At 37.5% G+C, this 20,118-nt stretch overlaps 1 pseudogene; it reads right to left on the reverse strand.

Moving 5' to 3' along the window:
• Positions 1 to 655: 655 nt before the first annotated feature.
• The window catches only part of LOC123821149, a 120,938-nt pseudogene continuing 101,475 nt past the window's right edge, over positions 656 to 20,118 (reverse strand).

The following is a 20,118-nucleotide window of genomic DNA, read 5'->3' on the forward strand; positions in this document are numbered from 1 at the left end:
TTCCACGGTCTCATGGCAGCCTGGCAGGCGGTATTGGCATTCTCAAAAGCCATCTCCTTGGCTACTATGGACGCAGCGTCAGCGTCTCCAATGATCCGCTGAGTGGCCGTCAAGAGCCGAGCTACAAAATCCTGGAATGGCTCATCAGGCCCCTGCCGAATTTTAGAGAGCTCCTCTCTTCGGACTCCTGACTTAGGTAGTCTCTTCCAGGCCGCCGTAGCAGCCCATCTGATGAAATCATATGCCGACGCCCGGGTATAACAATTGGCGTTCAGCACCTGAATACTCCCCTGCCCCCTGCAATTGTTCTGCAGTAAGGTTATCCCGGTGAGCTGCGTCTGTTCCTGCATAGCCCACACACTGCTCATAATACTCCGTCAGCCATAAAGGTAGTCTCCCCCTGCCAATACCGCCTTACATATGGTCTTCCAGTCATGAGGAGGTAAAACATTCCCAGCAATAGCCTCCATGGTAGCAATTGTGAAAGGAGCAGTAGCTCCGTATTGGGCACAGGCTAACTTAAGCTCTTTTAATGCCTTATAGGAAATGGGCTCATAATCACGAATGTCAACAACCTCTCCCTGATCATTCTGCCCCTGCCTTCTAATAATGGGAAACAATTGAGACTGCGGGAATCCCTCAAGGGGGTCCCCCGCTAGCGCGCCTGTTGCAATGCTAATTGTAACGGAGAACTGTGCCTGGTAAATCCTGATGGAGGGTTAAGCCGATGTCCTACACGGGCTATGAGCGGCACTCCAGTGGCGAACAGGGGATCCGGAGGAGAGGGAGCTGAGACTGGGGGCATTTGAACCTCCTGCTTATTAACCCTTTGAACTCGCTCATCCCTCAATTCTTTAAGCACAGACAATAATTCTTTCAGGGTTAGATCCGCCTCGCCGGCCGGCTTCTCATCCTCAGCCGAGGCGAGGAACACCTCCTGAGGGGGGTGATACGATGCTGTCTGCTCAGCAAGGTCCCCCCAATCAACTTCTGCTAGATCGGGAGCCCGCGATTTCTCCGATAAGTTCACTTCTGACTGATCATACTTCGGCGGTTCCCATTTTAGGGGGGGTGCGGTCGGCGGAGGTGGTGGGGAATATAGATTCTCCGCCGAGCGAGCAGCACGGAGACTGCCCCGCGTGCTGCGCTCCCACTTGGCAAGCTCAGAATCCCCCCCTTAAGCAGTCTCGAACAAGAGACCAAAGAGAGAACGCATCTACAGGTGTCTTCTCAGGACCATTAGCTTGATAATGCTCTCTGATGCGCTCCCCCACTTTCTTCCACGTATCTATATTTATAGTCCCTTCTTCCGGAAACCACGGGCAGATCTGCTGAATGAAATCTACAAAGTGATGGATTTGCCCTTTCGACGTGGAAATTCCCCGTCCCCTCAATAGTGAACATAATACCTGCTCAAAAAGTTCCCTCTCAGTAGAAAGTGAAACCCCCCATTTTTATTAGCTCTCTTCGTCTACTCCCTGCTACTTTCCGTTTTTCTTTTTTGTTTCGTATACTTACTGGGCCCCTGTAGCAGCGGTCCTGTCAGGCTCTGCTGTCGTCAATCTCAGGACTCTGGTGGTCCCCCGAAGACCTCTGGTTCCGGTCCCTTGTTCGGGCGCCACTTGCCGCGGCCAGCGAGGCAGTGGGTTCGAGACGCGCAGTGACGGACTGAAAAGAGAGAGCGACCAGTTGCTCTGGTGGCAAAAGGCAAGTTTATTGAAAACTCTTGTCATTATATAGTGAAATGTTCTAAAAATAGAATGCTTGCTACACGAAGAGAGTCTTTGTTCAAGAAAGTTTACACACCCCTCCAGGTCACGTACAGAACATCCCGAGACATGGCGAACATTCTGGTTTAGATTAACTCCAAGGACACGACGCATCGCCTCAAGGCTCCGGCACCTCCCTGTCCTTCTCTTGGGCACAATCCGATAGCAAACAAGGCCGGGGTGATGTCAGGTCACCTCCCCCGAGGCCAAGGAACAGGCCCAAGCATCATTCTCACAATGCAGGACCCTAACTCTTGACCCCTTCCTGGGGGCTTGGTTCCCCACAAAAGAGGAGAGATTACAACAGATACCACAGAAATACAAAGGATTGTAACAAATTACTACGAAGAACCGTATGCCAAGAAATTTGAAAACCTAGATGAAATGGACAACTTTCTAGAAAAATATAATCTTCCAAAACTCAATGAAAAAGAAGCAGAAAGCCTGAACAAACCAATAATAGCAAAAGTAATTGAAGCAGTAATAAAAAAGCTCACAACACACAAAAGCCCTGGACCAGATGGTTTCACAGGAGAATTCTACAAAGCATTTAAGGAAGAGCTAATGCCTATCCTTCACGGACTATTCCAAAAAATCCAAAAAGATGGGAGACTCCCAAACTCTTTTTATGAGGCCAGCATCATCCTAATTCCAAAACCAGATAAAAATATGACAAAGAAAGAAAACTTCAGGCCAATATTGCTGATGAACATTGATACTGAAGTCCTCAACAAAATACTGGCAAACTGCATCCAACAGTACATTAAAAAGATCATACACCATGACCAAGTGGGATTCATTCCAGGGATGCAAGGACGGTACAATATTCGCAAATCAGTAAATTACATTACATGTAATGTAATACATCACATAAACAAAAGCAAAGACAAAAACCACATGATCATATCAATTGATGCAGAAAAAGCATTTGATAAGGTACAGCACCCATTCATGATAAAAACACTCGGCAAAGTGGGAATAGAGGGAGCATTCCTCTACATAATAAAGGCCATATATGAAAGACCTACAACCAACATTATACTCAATGGGCAAAAATTAAAATCTTTTCCACTAAGGTCAGGAACAAGACAAGGCTGTCCACTTTCACCATTTCTATTCAATATAGTACTGGAAGTTTTAGCCACAGCGATCAGACAAGAAAAAGAAATAAAAGGCATCCAAATTGGAAAGGAGGAAACAAAACTGTCACTGTTTGCAGATGACATGATAGTATACATAGAAAATCCTATAGACTCCACCAAAAAACTGCTTGACCTAATAAATGAATTTGGCAAAACAGGGGGATACAAAGTCCATATCCAGAAATCAAAGGCATTTCTATACACCAACAATGAAACAGCAGAAGCAGAAATCAAGAAAAAAAATCCTATTTGAAATAGCAAAAAACTAAAATAAAGTACCTAGGAATAAACCTAACCAAAGAGGTAAAAGACCTGTATTCAGAAAACTACATAACACTGAGGAAAGAAATCAAGGAAGACACAAACAAATGGAAACATATACCGTGTTCATGGATTAGAAGAATTAATATAATCAAAATGTCCACACTACCCAAGGCAATTTATACATTCAATGCAATACCTATTAAAGTACCAATGGCTTATTTCACAGACATAGAACAAACACTTCAAAAATTTATATGGAACCATAAACAACCCAGAATTGCTGCTGCAATTTTGAGAAAGAAGAGTAAAGTAGGAAGGATAACAACACCTGGCACTAACTTATACTACAAGGTCACTGTAATCAAAACAGCCTGGTACTGGCATAAAAACAGGCACATGGACCAACAGAACAGAACAGAGAGCCCAGAAATAAACCCAAGTCTCTATGGTCAATTAATGTTTGACAAAGGAAGCAGCAACATAAAATGGAATAAAAATAGCCTCTTCAACAAATGGTGTTGGGAGAACTGGACAGCCACGTGCAAAAAAAATGAAACTCAAGCACCAACTTACACCTTATACAAAAATACATTCAAGGTGGATAAAAGACTTAAATATAAACCCTGACACCATTAAAGTCCTAGAAGAGAACGTAGGTAGGAAAATCTCAGATATTTCATGCAGAAACTTTTTTACTGACATGTCTCCTAGAGCAAGGGACATAAAGGAAAGAATAAACAAATGGGACCTCATCAAAATAAAAAGCTTTTGCACAGCTAAAGAAAACTGTACCAAAATAAAAAGAGTATGGGAATTTGGAAAACATATTTGCCAATGATACCTCAGACAAGGGTTTAATCTCCAAAATATATAAAGAGCTTACACGGCTCCACTCTAAGAAGACAAGCAACCCAATTGAAAAATGGGCAAAGGACTTGAACAGACAGTTCTCTAAGGAGGACATACAGAAGATCCAAAGACACATGAAATGATGTTCAATATCGCTAGCTATCAGAGAGTTGCAAATTAAAACTACAATGAGATACCACTTCACACCAGTCAGAATGGCCATCATAAACAAAGCAACAAACAACAAGTGTTGGAGAGGTTGTGGAGAAAAGGGGGCCCTAGTTCACTGTTAGTGGGACTGCAGATTGGTACAACCACTATGGAAAGCAGTATGGAACTTCCTCAGAAAACTAAAAATGGATCTGCCTTTTGACGCAGCAATTCCACTGCTGGGACTCTATCCTAAGAATACTAAAACACCAATACAAAAGAACCTTTGCACCCCGATGTTCATAGCAGCACAATTTACAATAGCTAGGTGCTGGAAGCAACCTAGATGCCCATCAGTAAATGAATGGATCAAAAAACTATGGTACATTTACACAATGGAATTCTATGCAGCAGGAAGAAAGAAGGAGCTCCTACCCTTTGCAACAGCTTGGATGGAGATGGAAAGCATTATGCTAAGCGAAACAAGCCAGGCAGTGAAAAGGCAAATACCATATGATCTCACCTTTAACAGGAACCTAAACAACAAAACAAAAAAACAAGCAAAATATAACCAAAGACACTGAAATAGAAGACAGCCTGACAGTGACCAGAGGGGAGAGAAGAGGAAATTTCAGGGGAGAATGGGAAGGGTTTACAGGAACAAATTTAAAGGACACATGGAAAAAAACTAAGGGGAGGGTGGTAATGGGAGGGAAGTGGGGAGGGTTGGGTGGGTGGGCTGGAATGGGAGTAAAAGGGAGAAAACTGTACTTGAAGAATGATTAAAATAATTAATAGAAAAAATAAAAAAATAAAAATAAAAAATATTTAAAAAAGATTATTTTCAATCAATTGTTGCAGTCAAAAGCCCTATTGGTATTTATTGAAGAGGGAATGAAAGGTTAGGAAGTATTAGTAATTTACAATTTGCTCTTTTCTTATAAAATTTAATATTTAGGAAAAATGGAACATTAGTGAAAATGAGATATAAGGCCAGGGAAAATGTGTTTTATTTGTATGAGAAAAAAAAAAAAACAACTAGAGTGAACAGAAGAATCCAGAAGAGTGTAATAGAAAGTTCCCTAAAAAATGGAATTGGAAGAGACTTAGAGTAATAACAATCATTTGGTTTTTGGACACTTCTTTTATAAGGAGAATGGTGACATGATTGCAAATATGACGAGTTTCTTAGTTGGATGAGAAGATGGTGATATTTGCTTCTGATAACTTCTTTCTTTCTCTCTCTTTTTTTAAAAATGAAAAACCACAAAAAAATTACCGTTAGTGAGGACCAGGTTGGGGGGAAAGCAACAAAGGGAAATCAGATATTTGAAAAACTTATGCTGTGTATGCCATATTTCTATTGTTTGGATATTTAGGATATTCCCTGTTTTCTGATAATTTAAAAAAGTGATATGTTGAACTGTTTTTGAAACAAAATAGTTCTGTGTTATAGTCATTTCCTTAGGATAGATAATCAGAACTGGAAAAAAACAGTGTTCTATTTTTTGTTTTTTCCTTTCTTAAAGAACTATTTTTATTTTTTTAATCTAATACATTTACTTGTTGAAACTCAATTAGTAGAGAAAATCTTATAATGATGTGAGAGTCTAAAAATGCTTCAATTTACTAGACAATCTAGTGTAAATAATTAAATTAGAATTAATAAAAGTTCTATTTCCTTAAAATTGAAGTACCAACACCACCAGTGAATTATGTACAGTATGTGTGTCTGTGCATAGAATAGAGATTAGCACATATAATTCTGGAGTTTAATGTTAGCTCAGTCTGAAAGAATCCAAAGTGAAAGCAGCTCTCTGATCTCTAAATCTTCCTTATTAGGATTCTGAATTAATGAAGTTTGGATGAATTCCTTCAATCTATTGCAAATATCTTCACAGCTATCAGTAAGAAAGCTATCAGTAAGAAAATTAGAAAGCAAAATTTACTGATTAATCCTACAAATAATTAATATTTTTATTTTACAGAGAAAATTAATGAATCTAAAAAATGTTTACATCTTTTTCAGGCTAAAGTGTTTTATCAGGCTTAATGTGTTAATTCAATCTACTCATTAGTTCTTTTATTTTAAGATTTTATTTATTTTTAGAGGGGGGAAGAGGGGGAAAGAGAGGGAGAGAAAAAACATCAGTGTGCAGAGATACATTGATCAATTGCCTCTTGCACACCACACAACTGAGGTCCTGGCCTGCAGCCTAGGCATGTGCCCTGATAGGGAATTGAACTGGGTATCTTTCCATTCATAGGCCAGCACTCAATCCACTAAGCTACACCAGCCAGGGCAATTCTTTAATAGAGAAGCAGGTTATTTTTGTTTCTGCCAAATCGTTTTCATTCAGTACTTTGATCATTCATTCAGTAAACATGTATTGAGCATGTACCATGGGCCAGGTCCTCAAATTTTTACCATGGAGACACAGATGGGTAAAATTATCTTCCCTGTGTTTTAGATGCCTGTGCTTTATAGGTAAGAGAGGTACACAAGCAGAAAATTTCCTAACAGTGTGTTAAGTATAGTTGTAGAAATATGCACAAGGCATCACAAAAAACTTTAAGGAGAGGGGTCAGGGGGAGAATGGGCCAGAAATAATCCCTGAATACAGAGATGTGTGGTGTGTGAGCTGAGTTTTACAAGATGAGGAAGATTGTGAGCTGAAGACTGTAAATGGTGCCAGAATGTGGAATAATTGTCTACATTTAACTTAAGAGTCAGGGCCTCACTTGACTATAATGTAATGAAAGTGACTTGTTTTTTCTTTAAATCTATAATTATTTTGAACATTTCTCTGGTAATGTACCTATAAGAAATTAACCACCTTTAACATGGCCTCCCAGTTACAGACAAAGATTTTTCTGGGCATTTTTTTCACATTTTGTTCTAGAAGATATTTCTCAGATTCTTCCACTTAATCATCCATCCTAGATTTTTGCTTCAGTTTTCTCACTGATCTTCCTAGATCATTCATGTCTCCTCATAAGTCACTCTTTATGGTGTGATGGAACATTTCTCAAAGTGCAGATTTGATCATTTCTCATCCTTATTTAAAATACACACTTGGGTATCATTACTATAATCTGGATCCTCAACAAATTTCTATGCCTGTTCCACCCTCTGTGGGCATTAAATGAAGGCAATGTTACCTATTATTCATACACTTTCTACTTAATATATTTACTAAAAAAAATAACAACTGTGTTCCTTTTTCTTATATGACACACAAAAATGGAACTCTGTAAAAGCCCTTTGCCTTTTCTCACTTACCAATACATTTTGGAAATTGTTACATATCAGTTCATATAGATGTTTTGCATTGTTTCTCACAGCTGCATAGTACTTCATTGATGACTACAGCTCATTCAATCTGACCTCTACCCATGGACATTTTAGTTTCTAATTTTATTCTATTACAATCAGTACCTCAATAAATAATTTGGGGTGTATTTGATCAGGTACATATTCTGCATAGTTAGAAGTGGGTTGGGTTATTTTCCTATGTAGTCTTGGTAGATATTGCCAAATTCGCTCCCACAGTTTATCTCTTCTTTCCAATTTTAGTAGCAGTATACGATAGAGACTATTACCCTACACACTCACCAGAATTGAGTCTAAAGAAATCCTTTCAGATTTTTGTCAGTCTTGTAGTTGAGAAATGCTCTCTCTTGTGGTTTTGATTTATTTTTTTCTTATCAGTGAAGTTGAGCATCTTTCATGTAGTTAAGATTTATTGGAATGCCTTTTTTTCTTATAAAATATCTATGAATTTTTGTCCATTTTTCCTATCATGTCTTTTTCCAGTTTATCCATTTTGGTGCTTTTCTTGATTTCTAAGTGCCCTTGTTATATTTAGCAGATTAGTCTTTTTTCTGTGATATAGGTCATAAATATGGTAACAGTGTATCATTTGCCTTTGCTTATATGTAATTTTTGCCATTTAAATATTTATTTTATTTTTATGTTATCAAAGTAATCAATCTTTCATCTTATTGATTCGTATTTTGGTCATATTTTTAGACATATGCCTGGATTATAAATCAAAATTTACTCATTGTCTCCTGTAACTTGTGTGGTTTCATTTTAACATTTTGTTATTCTGAGTATATGTCTTGCAGCCTTTCAAGACCGGGCCAGTTCTCACAGGAATCTGACAGATGGAAGAAAATTCACAGAATCCTAGGGATGTCTAACATTCCTTTATTCTAGGGTGGCCTGATCCACACATGCACAAGCCAGGTGTTGCACTCCGGGAAGTCCTGACTCCCTTATATATTAGATGCATACAAAGTCAGCAGGTGCCAAAAGATTATATAACAGAGAGTGATTCTGCATTTGTGGGCCCATACTCAAGATTATATGAATACTACTAAGTCATAGTAGTATTCAGACATCTGGGTGAGTGAGCCTGACTGACTTCATATTCCCTACAGTATAGTTTGAGATAGGGATCCAACTTATCTTTTTCTAAATATTCCATGGTGGTCCCAGTGGCATTTTATATTTGCTTATTTTTGCAAAGTATACACTCAAAGGATATATTAGGGACAGGATATATTAAGATAGGGACAGGTAAGAATACAATGTAGAGGCTATGGATAGCAGTGACTCTATACTGTACATATACTTTTGTATTAATTTTATTTTAAACCCTGTAAATGTTTTACATATTCAAAATTAAACCAAAAATGGACAAATAAAATTCTTAAATTGAATATAAAATTTAAAAAAGTGAACTATCAAGCTGATAGCTCAGTTACACAGAGGAAGTATTATTTTAAGTGACACTTGAACATAGCACTCTACCTTTTTTGGTGAGATGCACCCTAAAGACAAGGAGGTGTATAAATATCAATGCAGTCATGCCAAAATTACAGAGGAACTGCTTGATGCACTTTCTACTGGCCATATTTAGGACAATTTAAAAAAGTAGTCTGAAGATCTGAAAGAGTAGTGACTATAATTGAATATAATACATTGAAAGAAATTATCTGTGTGTTCACAGTTACACAAAAAGAAAAAAAAGAGTGAGAGAAGAGAAAAAAAGTAAAGCTCTCTTACCAAAATCTGCAAGCTAATAAATGGAGACAACATGGCATAACTATAAAATAATTATTTTGAAAACTCCAATGTAAATAGTTTAAGGTATGCACTATCAATAAATGCTGATAAACTCAATAACTTCTTTAAAGAGGTTATTCACAGGTGGCAAAGAGTCACCCACAGATTATAACTGTAGTTATCTGGAATTATAATGGAATATCTGGAACATCAGAGAATAAAACCCTAGATGCTTCTGTTAAATTGTTCACAAAAATGGTCTATAGCTTCCTTCTCTGTGTTTACTGCCATTTGCAATGTGACTATAGCCAGCACCATCAGGAGGGTGCATCTTTTCCCCACCCTTTGAGTGTAGATTGGATTAATGTCTTCATTGGGGCAACAGAGCACAGAATTATTCTTCAGTTCTGAGTCTAGGTCTTGAGAGGCCTGTGCATTTCTGCTCACTCTCTCTCTGCCATGCCAGGACTTGCCTGCTAGACTGTGAGAAACCACAAGGAGAGAATTGATCCAGTTGTTGAAAAGTCCCAGATTTGTGAGATACCCTGGCAGAAATCAGGAAAGTCAGTACCAGTGAACCTGTACCTGGCCACAGGTACATGAATGAATCTTGCCAAAAGACCTAAACCTAGAAGATCTGCTCAGCTGTACTTCATACTCTTGTGTTTAAGCTAATAGATTTTGAGGTGGCTTGTTACAAACCAAAATCTAACTGACTCAGATATGGGCCTAGGAGTATAGAAACATTGGCTTTGGGACAAGACAGCAAGGAAAATGATGAAAAATTAATAGAAGCTGAAAAACCAATGAGGCAATTGTTATTGGAGTCTGGAAAAATAGGCCCGATATTCCGTTAGTAGTGAAACCATCAGCAAAGTTAGTTTTAGTAACTTAGAAAGTTAAAAAATATACCTAATGAACTTGTTGGGCTTATTCTAGCTGCATGTAATAAGGAACTGCAAGGTATACATGACCTAAACTAACAACTACTAAGTTTGCAAGCAGAATTTAGTAGGAATATAAAGGAACCAAGGCTTGCAAGACATATAACATGAGACTATTCCTTATCTCTAGTCTTCTCAGCCAGTAAAAGATTCTTGAGGTAGAATACAGTGTAAGGGTATAGAGCAAATCTGGAGTTTGCCCTTAATACCCTTTGTCAAAAAGTCTGAAAGAATTAAATAAATATCTAGAAGAAACTTTCAGCTAGAAAAATAATTTATCAGACTCTAAGGGGCATTGTGTCATAGAGAAGTGCTATGCTCAAAATGCTGAGTCAGTTAAGAGAGACAGAAGCATGTCTTGAAAACAGGTGTAGGTGTGGCATTTTTCCTCAAATGGAGTAAAATATACTTACATATTTTAAAAGCTCACAAAGATTTAAGGGACTTGTAATAGCAGAAGATTCACTAGCTGAGTTTAGAAGAACTCTGATTTTATAAGTTGCACGGGAAAGAAGATGGCTGAGAAAGTTACTCAGCTGCAATGCAAGTACAGCTATTTCTTATATAAAATAAAGGCTATCTCAGAAGGTTAAGTCAAGAACTCAGAGGGCAAAGCCAATTGCATTGAGAACAATGAGTTTGTGATCCATTGAGAGAATTAGTGGAAGACAATGGATCAGAGGTCAATCCCAGGAAGCAGAACTAGATTGTAATCAAGAAACGTTTTCTGCTCTCACATTTAAGGATATGGCAACATTTGTTCAGTGGGAATTTAGAAGTGCTATGGATAAGAGATTGCCATGCCCTCCCATTTTCCCCCTTTAAATGAAAACATAAGTTGTGGTTTTTCCCATTCTCTGTTTCATCATTGTTTGTTGAGTGTGGATGCAAATAATTTGTACTAGATGTAGAACCCAGACCTTAAAACTGATGGCATAATTGCATGAGACTTTTGGAGGTGTCAGGTGGAAATGAGTATCTTTTTCACATGATATAGTTGTGAATGATTTTGGGCAGAGGGGAGGCTGTGGTAGACTATTTACAAAAATGGAGATGACTATTCTTTTGGATTCATGCCCCATTGAGCTTCCCATCAAGACATCAGGTCCATTTTCCTTTCCATGGAACTTGGGGTGGTCTTGTGACTTGCATTTCCCAGTAGAACTCAGCACAGGGTCAATTCTAAGCCTAACCTGCATGAGGACTTGAACATTTTTTTCCACTTAGTCTCTTGGGTCCCTGCCCACCCACGAGAACAAGCCCAAGCTAACCTGCTGGTGATCAGAAACCACAACAGGCAAAGCGAGCTCAGCTGTTGCAGACAAACCCCCAGACATGTAAGAGAGCTCACCTAAAATCAGCAAATCCAGCTCACCTCAATTGACCCTCAGCTGACCACAATTGCCTGAATGGGCCCCATGGAGAATAGCTGAGTCAGCTCTGGCTTTACAGGATGAATATCATAACTGACTTGCACCTGCATGAGGAGATAAAGGGTGTTGATAATGCCATTAAGTTTTGGGAGGCTTTTTATTTTAATGCTGTAAAAAACAACTGATACAGTGGTAAATGTTGAATGCTAAATGTTGTGGAAGAGAAAGATAAATAAAAATATGTGTCCCAGCTGGTATCACTGGGAATCCCAGCAACTACCTGCTTTGGATATTGTGTTATATGAAAATCAACCCCTGTAGGTAGGTTTTTCTGTTATTTGCAGCTGAATTAATTCCATAAGGATTCATCAGTTGTTTGTCCAAGCATTCTTTCTTTACTTGCCTTGAGCAAATTCAACTAGATTTGTTTAATGCCTATCTCAATTTATAGATCAAAATAAATTCTTACAAAGTATTTATTAAATGAATTGATTAGTGAGTGATTTGCCCACCTAATGCTGATGATCCTAGTATTTTTGTGTTTATCAAGAAATACTTCTGTGTCAGAATTTCCAGTGGTCTTAGAGTCTTCGAAGCTTAAAAGAAACTTTTCTTAACCAGGTCTCATTCAGTTACTAGTTTTCTGCTTTTTCAAAAACAGGAATTTAATGTATTAGTATATTTATATTGCAGTTGCAGCCATTTTGTTTTCTTGACTAAAACTACAAATTTGTTATTCTTAAATTAACCTCACATGCAAGTGGTTGACGTGTTTGACTAAAACTGTTGATTATGCTTTGTCAGAGTTACTATTTTCTTTTTTAAGTTCACAAACTTTTAAACTTAATTTATTAAATAGGATTACTGTACATTAATGCATGACAAAGACAGGGGTTAACTCTAGAATTCTGAATGCTTGTGAAATAAGAGCTATGGAAATGTATTGTTTTACTGTTACTTTTTATTTTCTGTGTCTCAATACATTCTGCTACACATAGGGTGGGAGACTGTTGTATTATAAAAGAAAGACTTCAGAAAAAAACAAAAGGCCCAGAGAACTCTGTGATAACCAAATTCAACTTCATCATATCCCAGGGAGTTTTTAAACTGAGCAAGGCATTTTATCATAATGGTGAGGGGCAGGGACATGAACTTAAAGAATTTTGGACAAGTCATTTAAATATATTTTATCTCAACTTTCTCTCCTTTATGATTGGGTTGAAAATTATCTATTCCCTTTACAGGGAAATTCTAAGAATAAAATGGATAGGAAAGAGCTTGAGAATTATAAGAAACTATGAAATAGGAAGTGTTTGCATATGACCCAACTAAATACACATGCACTATCATATGCCTTCTTACATCTCATAAAAGGCTGTGTTGAAGAAATGCCAACACTTAAAGAAAAAAAAATAAACTAACATCTTTGTTCCTGAGAATCCTGTTTTCCTATAAAATTTTCAATTTATGAGATTTGTGATACTTGCTAATCTCATAAATTAGCAAGTATCCCATTATTGTCCTCATTATTGCCAATGTTTTTGTCCTCATTATTGCCAATGTTTTTCTAATGTGTTTTTCAAAGTTTATCTTTCTTTCAAAGAATATATTTGCAGAAGTTCACATTGCATTTGTATATTGCCATCTCTAATTACTAAATCATAGTGTTCAATTACCTTGACATAGGTTCTTTTTTTTTGTTTTTGTTTGTTTATTTTTATTGTTGTTCAAGGACAGTTGTCTCCATTTTCCCCCACCAATTTTCCCCACCCCATGCACCCCAACCTCCCATCCTCAATCCTACCCTGATTTGGCTTTGTCCATTGGTCCCTTATACATGTTCCCTCATGAGCCTGCCTTTCAAAGGTTACCCTGGGCCCTCATATGCTCAAAATGCTTTGTTAGATGGCACGTGCCTGATATGAGGTGAAGGGAAAGCCACTGGATTTATAGTAATACCTGACATTAAGTGTGAGTCTGTCACTTGGAGAAATGCCTCTGGTCCTCAGATTGTAAGAGAACCTTTACTGATAGGAATGTGGAAAATAAAAATTCTAAAAAGAGGAATTTGACCTCAATTAAGTGGAAGTAGCAAGGAGGCACTGGTGAGATGTGGAGATAAAATGGATCATGTATTCAAAATAAACACACACATTTAAATAATAAAATGATTGAAAAAACACACCTCAAGGTGTCTGTTTGGGATGTAGGAGTAAAGAAGAGGTTGTATATACACACTGGGGAAGATGGGTTTGGGTGAGGGCTCTTCCCTATCAGGGAGGAAATGACAGAGCTAACAATCAACGTTATTTCTGTATCATGACTTTAGCTCCCTTGTGTGTGACTTTACCTAAAAGAGAAGAAAAACAATAGTCAAAAGACATTCTTGGATTGTCTTAAGACAAATAGTCAAAAGACATTCTTGGATTAGGGCCCATTAGTGTCCATGGGCCCTAATTCAGATAATGAGCACTTGGGACACTGGGGGGCATTTTTATAGCCTCAGGTAGGGTGGTACAATCTGGTCACATGATGACAATGAGCCCTGCTCCTAAGAAAAAGAAAATGTCTTTTGCCTTCATGGAATCCCAGTTTTGTACATTTTAGACTTGGGTAAGAAATATTCTCACTAACTACCACAAGGTAATTTATAGTCCACAATAATTTATACCTGTAAGAACTTAAAGAAAAATGTTTTATTTTGTGTTCTCACTAATGGAGAAATAATTGAGAGGTGTTTTTCCTTTTCTTGTTTTGTGATCTGAGCCTGATTTCCTTGCTGAGGGAAGTCTTTTATTAATTCATTTATTCACCTACTCATTAATAAACATTTCTTGAATAGGTATTTTGTGTCAGGGTGCTGGGTGTATAGTGCTAAATAAGACAAAGTATTTCTTCCCTTGTGGAGCTTACAGTATAATTTAGAGGAGATAACTATGCAAAGAAAAGACCATTTCCAGTAGTGAGGTATATTATAAGTGGTAATAGGATGAATATGACGGAAGGGACATTTTAATTGATAGAGAATTTCTCTCTGAAGAGGTTACATATGATTTCTGAGTGATGCATAGACATTCCAAAAATTTAAACAAATAATAGCTCAAATCATTTTATTTTTTTTTTTGTACAAATACAGGATATCTAGAGGGGGCAGTTTAGGACCAATGTATCAGTTCAATGGCAATATCAAGAACAGAGGCTTTTCTTATCATTTTGATCTTCATTTTTTAATATGTTGAATTTTCTCATGATTCCAGAGTGACTGCTGTACCTCTACCAAATATGCATTCAAGTCAGAAAGAGAAGGAAGCTGCAGGGCATATCCGAACTGGCTACATAACTGATGGGGGCAGCAAACATGAGAACCGTGGGGCCTAAAACTTTTAAAGTACTTTTGTTTAAAAGTATTAACAAAACATAAAGCTTTTGCTTTAAACATATTTTATAAATGTTATGAAGATAATAGTGATACATGAGAAACAACATGAACATCAATTGCAAAAAAATATTTTTGTGCCATAAATTTATATAAAACAATAAGTACTAATAATTAAGGTGATATCTTAATTGATCATACTATATTTTCTGGTTTGCTTTTCATTTATTAGGTCACCAAAAATATTTAAACATAAGTTCATTTTCAATCAATATACTTGGCACAACACCAGTAACTTTTGGCAAATGCAAGATGTTTTTGACAAGTGACTTTTGATAATTTTTTAATTTTGAGAACAATTTACTGATGCAATTATTACTGGAGCTCTTAAGAGTATTTATTGACTGTTGAAAATATGGGAAAGATTTTCTGATAAATTATTTTAAAGTATAAATTTTAGTACATTCAAAATTGATTCTTGTGTTACAGCTTTTCTAAAATAGTTTTGTGAAATCTAAAGTTTATTTTAAATGTAAATTTGTAGAATTCCATTTTACACTTGTGACACTTTCTATAGCATATGGGAGTTGAACAAGAAACTGAAAGTGGCTTCATACTTTATAATTCAAATGCCTGTTTATAAGTATATCATAGTATTTTACATTAAAAAGAAAACATTAATTTTAAAATTATCTTCCTCATTAATAATTCATTTAACTGAAGCTTCATTTGAAAATAGTATTCTGTGGAATGCCACAATATTTAAATTTAATTTGTATTTGATTTGCAAAGTGGAAGTAGTTTCCAAACAGGAGATTCTAAGTTCTTTGCAGAATCCAAACAACTCCCTGATATGCCTTATTGCAATGCCCATGCATACACTACTACACTGTAATAATTTACTGACAAAGTTTACTGCCTGAGTGCGGGTGTTCCTATTCTGGTGCTGAGGTTGGAGCTAATATTTGTGCAGAGGCACAGTTAAGGGCTCTGGAAAAGATAATAAACTGGCTTTCTACTGCATCCCAGTTCACAGCCCCTAAGCCTGCAGCTGAAGGTGATGCAGTTGCCATCTCTACTGCCATTCTGGACCCAGGTTCGTGCCTCACCACCTTGAGTCTATTATGACATTCTGGTTGTCCAAGGCACTGTGTACCTGCTTCCAGGTCAATTGTTCAGGTGCCTGCATTGTCTGCCTTGTCTGCTGAGCCTGTGCTATCACCTGGAGAATCTCTACTGCTCATGATCATGCTCTACTGTCCTATTGGACTTCATTCACCTGTTAAATTATTAAATCCCACTAAGCATCATATGAGTCTTCTACAAGTCATGACACTGGGTGAGAAGGTACAAAGTAATAATGATGGGCTTATAAGAAATATTTCCCTTATTTCACTGAAAAATTAATCTTTGTCAAAAATGCAATGTTATATCAATGTCACATGTAAAATCACAATACTGAATAAGGCATTCTGTTAGCTCAGGGATGATGGTGCTAACAGAAGAATGGCATAAAAGGAAAACAAAGTCAAGGGAACAATAATCTGGTTAGCCTAGTGAAGCCATTTTTTACATTCACACATAACTTGTTACCTTGCCCACTTTGTTAATGAATCTCAACCCCGTGGTGGTTGCTGAAGAAGGAAGACTAATGACTTACCCCAAATGGGTAAAGAATACCCAATGGATAACTAAAATCTTTTCCAATAATTTTTTTCTTTTATGAAATTCACATGGGACACACTTTTTTTCACTGTATGAGCCTGTTTTGAGAGATCTACTTATCCACATACCTGTTCCATAAATATTCTTATCACTAATCATGAACTTTTATTCCTTCAAAGTCCCTGACCTCCAGCCAAACCAGTTTCTCTATCTTCCCAGGCAGGGTAAACAAGATATACTCCTAAACTTCTAACCACTGGGTAAATATTTTCCCCACCATCTTGAGTCCTTGAATGAAGCTGTAATGGCACAGAATTTCAGTTTTGGCTAGTTCCAACATATTGTGTGGGGGCACTTGAAAGCCTAGTTCTTCTTTACCACTTCTCAGTTAAAGATCATAGAGAACTCTCAGTGAGACCTTGGGTGTGGGTCAGGGGCGGAATAGTAGAACAAAGTGGGTAGTCATTCAGGTAGTGTGTGAGACTTGTTCCTACAAGCTGCTTGTTGTTTGGGCCTGGTGCATTGTATTCCACTTCTACTTGCAGATTGTGTGCTACTTGGAACACCTCACTTTGTGGCTCAGTGGGTCAGATGATTCTCACTTCATGGTGGAAAACCCTGGTTTCATCTTCTTCTGGTACCCCATCATTGGCTATTGAGTTTCTACCCTAACCAAATAGAAAGTCAAGGGCTATTATTAAAAAATAGAAGAGAAATATATATTTTCTCCCAGATCTTGACACTTTTGTGTTGTTCTCTTGGTGAAGATTGATCTAGGTTCCATGATGCATCTTCATCTTCCACAAACACTTTAATTATCATCGGACCCACTGGATCATTCGGCTTGACTGAGAGCCTGGGACATCTGGAAAACATGCCTAGCTTTAGGTTCTACTCTAAGCTGAAAATTCTCTATTTTCTAGGTAAATTCATTGAGACATCATAGCTAAATGTGAATATGTTGCCTCAAAATTTAAAATGAGCTCACCAAATATTTTGCCACACTTCTTGTGATGGAGGTTGCAGTGTGTGTGTAGCAACTTACCCTTTATACAGGGTATTATGGTGCACTTTCAGATCACTGGACACTCCAACTGTGGCTGAGGTGGCCATTCTTGTATGGTTGTTCCCCACCTTCTGTCATATGTGAATCCTACCATGTGATCTATGATGTCTGCTACCTTCTGTTTTCCTAGTTCTTTCACAAGATAGCATCATTATAGTGAACAATGTGATGAAACATTTTCTGCTGCTTTTTGTAAATAAAATTTATATGCTTTTCCACCCTGACCTATACCCTTTGAGGCTGAGTGCTAAGGCTCCATAGCTGTCTGGCTTCTGGCTAGATTTGGCTACTATGAAGTACTGGTAGGATGCTGGAGGTTGGAAGGTAAGAAATCAGGGTGTTATTTTCTGCTGGCTTATCTCTTACCAGATCTTTACTGGTCATGGCTGTATTTCTCTACTGAATACCACAACATCCAGTGAATGACCCCTTCATACAACTATAGGTCTTATTAATTTCTACCTCCACTTGTCCCTTCAGGTCTGGAAATAATAATGGCTTCCTGTTGTTGTTAACCCAAGGCTACTCCAACATCTCCCTTTGGTATCCCTTCATTCTGTTTAGATCTTTGTAAATAATACTGTCAGTAAATTATCTTTACCCAGTTTGAGTATGCTATCTGTTTTTTGCCAAGCATTGAGTTATAGAACACATGAGGATTCCTTCTTGGTGTCCCCTAGCAATTGTGATAGGGAAAAATATCTTCCAGATCAGTAATTAAATATGAGGATCTAGGACTACATTGATATGTTATAGAAAACAGCTCATATCCCAAACAGATAGCTACAATTACAGTTACTATTTGATAACGGTTTGTACTGTCTTTAAGATCTGTCTCTTTTGTTTAACAACCTGAATCATTACCTCATGTTCTAGTTTTCAATGGTGAAACACATTTCTGAAGTTCTCCAGGGGTATGACTTTGGATTTGACATTATTATTACGGTCAGATGCTTCCACTTGGCCCCTACTCTATGTATTAAGAAGCTAATATGTGCGTTGTACTAGCTATTGAGGATAGTCATTCCCAGTAAGTACTCTGGATCTGGCATATGTACTCGTTCTGTGATAGAGTATATAGAGAATGTTAGAATAAAATGATGGATAATTATAGAAACAGGTCTTATTAACTGCAGAATGTAGTGTTCTCAAGGAGCCTAAAGAATGAGTGTTGTGCCATGAACCATTGTTAAATGAATTCTGAAGAATCTGGGTTGTTCCCTTTCCCCACTGTGCAATTATCCTGGAAAATGGCCACAGGACCCCTTATGTGAGTTTAGGATTAATATTCAGAAGTTTTGTGCTGATGTTCTTGGAAACCCTTTTTCAAGGTTACCCAGCCACCCTTTTATTGAATAAACTGGTGTCTTTGGCTCAGACTAGGGTATTATAAAAGGGATTATGACTCTCTTTTTGTTGTCCTATGTTCATAGGACTTTTATTTATTTTGGTTTTCTCATTACATGAGAAATTAGGGGGATGCCCATTTACTTAATAACTATCCCCCCAAAGTTCATTTCACAGCGGATCATTCTGATCCCTAATGTTGCATTTTTGGCCCCTATATTCCCCTGATTGTGGCAATCACTGCCTGGCCTTGGTCACTCATGACTGTGTTATTCCCAATGAAATTAAGGAAAACTATTTCAGGCACAATAAGTAAGTTCCTACCAGCATCCCTGACTTTGAGGGAAGAAATTGATTTGGACAGGGAATTGCACATGTTAAATCCCCTCTAATATTTATATCTCCCTAAGTCCCTAGAGTCCTTCTTCCATCATGCATTAAGAAATTCCTGGCATCTGAATTTCATTTAATATGGGCCTTTGTTGAACCTATGTTTCAATTATCAACCAAGCAACTTATTAGAGCTACTTCCTCCTGCCTGTGCTAAAACACTGAATTCAGAAATACTTCAAATTGTGTTACAGATATATTAAGTGGGATTTAAAGTTATGTTCTTTTTTCCTTAACCTGGCACCTTCAGAACCTATTTTTACACATATTTCAAGAATTATGCAGATAGAGATAAACAAAGCATTTCCATTCTTTTGGAGAGTATGCTTTTTTTCTTTTAGGTCTGACATTGCTATGGGCCCTTGGAGACTTCTGACACTTGATTTTGTGTCTAGGTTTGTAGGTATTGCAGGATCTTGGATAGTAAGAAGCGGGAAGGCATAGGATATACAACTAAAAAAATGAAAACTCTAGGTGTGAGGATGTTCATAGGCTCCTGAGAATGTCAGGAATAAATACTTCATTTGATGAGTATGCAAAGGGAGCTCAGTTTATGTTAGGGGTTCAGTTCTCAGAGTTGATTGTTACTATACTACATCTTCATCTGATTACTAGAATTCCATGCTTTCCTAATTAAATTACTAATTTCCATATATGAGACCTGGTGAGATTGTGGGTTTAACTGATACTGTAGTTTGCAACCCCTTCT

Source organism: Phyllostomus hastatus, unplaced genomic scaffold (assembly GCF_019186645.2).
Source record: "Phyllostomus hastatus isolate PE091 unplaced genomic scaffold, TTU_PhHast_1.1 phas_contig_38, whole genome shotgun sequence".
NCBI lineage: Eukaryota > Metazoa > Chordata > Mammalia > Chiroptera > Phyllostomidae > Phyllostomus > Phyllostomus hastatus.